Raw genomic sequence first — 3,284 nt, forward strand, 5'->3', positions numbered from 1 at the left:
ATATATATATATATATATATGTAGCATTTATGGATCTGGAGAAGGCATATGATAGAGTTGATAGAGATGCTTTGTGGAAGGTATTAAGAATATATGGTGTGGGAGGCAAGTTGTTAGAAGCAGTGAAAAGTTTTTATCGAGGAGGTAAGGCATGTGTACTTGTAGGAAGAGAGGAAAGTGATTGGTTCTCAGTGAATGTAGGTTTGCGGCAGGGGTGTGTGATGTCTCCATGGTTGTTTAATTTGTTTATGGATGGGGTTGTTAGGGAGGTGAATGCAAGAGTTTTGGAAAGAGGGGCAAGTATGAAGTCTGTTGGGGATGAGAGAGCTTGGGAAGTGAGTCAGTTGTTGTTCGCTGATGATACAGCGCTGGTGGCTGATTCATGTGAGAAACTGCAGAAGCTGGTGACTAAGTTTGGTAAAGTGTGTGAAAGAAGAAAGTTAAGAGTAAATGTGAATAAGAGCAAGGTTATTAGGTACAGTAGGGTTGAGGGTCAATTCAATTGGGAGGTGAGTTTGAATGGAGAAAAACTGGAGGAAGTGAAGTGTTTTAGATATCTGGGAGTGGATCTGGCAGCGGATGGAACCATGGAAGCGGAAGTGGATCATAGGGTGGGGGAGGGGGCGAAAATTCTGGGAGCCTTGAAGAATGTGTGGAAGTCGAGAACATTATCTCGGAAAGCAAAAATGGGTATGTTTGAAGGAATAGTGGTTCCAACAATGTTGTATGGTTGCGAGGCGTGGACTATGGATAGAGTTGTGCGCAGGAGGATGGATGTGCTGGAAATGAGATGTTGTTGACGTGCTGTCAGTGGATTGAATCAAGGCATGTGTATGGGGATGGGTTGGGCCATTTCTTTCGTCTGTTTCCTTGCGCTACCTCGCAAACGCGGGAGACAGCGACAAAGCAAAAAAAAAAAATATATATATATATATATATATATATATGTATATTTTGAAATATTTAGGTATGTATAAGTGCGTGTGTGGATGTTTATGTTTATGTATATACATGTGTATGTGGATGGGTTTGGCCTTTCTTCATCTGTTTCCTTGTGCTACCTCGCTAATGCGGGAGACAGCGACAAAGTATGATAATATTTATTATTTATTATACTTTGTTGCTGTCTCCCGTGTTAGCAAGGTAGCACAAGGAAACAGATGAAAGACTGGCCCAACCCACCCACATACACATGTATATACATAAACGCTCACACACGCACATATACATACGTATACATTTCAATGTACACAGACATATACATATATACACATATACATATTCATACTTGCTTCCTTCATCCATTCCCATCGCCACCCTGCCACACATGAAATGGCACCCCCTCCCCCCATGTGCCTGCAAGGTAGCACTAGGAAAAGACAACAAAGGCCACATTCGTTCACACTCAGTCTCTAGCTGTCATGTGTAATGCACCAAAACCACAGCTCTTTTTCCACAACCATGCCCTACAAAACTTTCCATGGTTTACCCCTGACGCTTCACATCTAGTTCAGTCCGTTGACAGCACATCGACCCCAGTATACCACATCATTCGAATTCACTCCATTCCTTGAACACTTCTCACCTTCCTGTACGTTCAAGACCCTATTGGGCAAAAGTCTTTTTTGCTCCATCCTTCCACCTCCAGTTTGGTCTGCTGCTTCTCCTTGTTCCCTCCACTTCTTGACACATATATCCTCTTTGTCAGTCTTTCCTCACTTATTCTCTCGATATGTCCAAACCATTTCAAGACACCCTCTTCTGCTCTCTCAACCACACTCAGAATTTTTATTTCCACACATCTTTCTCACCCTTTCATTACTTACTCAATCAAACCACCTCACACCACACATTGTCCTCAAACATTTCATTTCCAACAAATCCACCCTTTGTATAATCCTATCTATATTCTTTCAAACATAACCATTTTTGCTCTCCAAGATAATGTTCTCTCCTGCATATTCTTCATTGCTCCCAGAACCATCACCCCCTCCCCCACCCTATGATTCACTTCTGCTTCCATGGTTCCATCCGTTGCTAAGTCCACCCCCAGATATCTAAAACACTTCACTTCCTCCAATTTTTCTCCATTCAAACTTACATCTCAATTAACTTGTCCCTCAACCCTACTGAACCTAATAACCTTGCTCTCAACTTTCTCCTTTCACACACTTTTCCTTTTCCAAACTCAGCCACCAACTTCAGCAGTTTTTCTTTTGAATCAGCCACTAGAGCTGTATCATTAGCAAACAACAACTGTCTCACTTCTGAGGCCCTCTTATCCCCAACAGACTGTGTACTTGACCCTCTCTCCAGAACTCTTGCATTTACCTCCCTAACCACCCCATCCATTAACAAATTAAACAACCATGGGGACATCTCACACCCCTGCTGCAGACTAACATTTACTGGGAAACAATCACTCTCCTCTTTTCCTACTTGTACACATACATATGCCATGGTTCAGGCCATTAAGAGCACATCATCCTCTATATACTAAATTGCTCCAGTTTGTTCTGTCTGTGCATATCATGTACACTCTTGCATGTTCAGGCTTCGAACACTCACACCTTCCATCTTCATTTAAGTCCCCCTGTCTCCTTGTCCCCACCACTTTTGACACATATATTGTTTTTGTCAACCTCTCTTCACTCATTCTCTCCATATGTCCAAACCAAGTCAGCACACCCTCTTCATCTTTCTCAACTGTACCCTTCTTATTGTCAAACATTTCTCGTATATAGGTACACCACCGAATTTCCGGCAACTGATAGTTCACCACCACCTTTAGTCTGGACAGAGTTATGTGAGGGAACTTGAAATTACCGCAGCCACCAGACTAGTTTACTTGGTGGCCACAAATAGCATTGTGTGTAGGGTACACTTATTTGCATTCTTTACACTGCACTTGTTAGTGGTAAGACTAGAATTCTGTGAGATTCTTAGCACAATTGAGTGATGATGGAATGGTTTCGACAGTGTCGTAGTGATGGAGTGGACTTGTCAGGTAGCATGATAATGGACCAGTCTAAGTTGTTCCATAAAGAACTTAAATTACAACATGAGCATGACTATAGTGAAGGATGGCTTCAAAGATTCAAGATCCAGGAAAATGGCTTTGGAACCAAGAATGCCAGAAAATCAGTGGTATACCTGTACAATCATATCTTACTTGAACGATGTTCCTCATACCACATATTGTCAGACAATTCATTTCTAACATGTCCACCCTCTTCTATACTTTTTGGTCTATGGTGCACACCTCGCATCCATACAGTAAAGAA

The sequence above is a fragment of the Panulirus ornatus genome, chromosome 9, assembly GCF_036320965.1.
Source record: "Panulirus ornatus isolate Po-2019 chromosome 9, ASM3632096v1, whole genome shotgun sequence".
Lineage (NCBI taxonomy): Eukaryota > Metazoa > Arthropoda > Malacostraca > Decapoda > Palinuridae > Panulirus > Panulirus ornatus.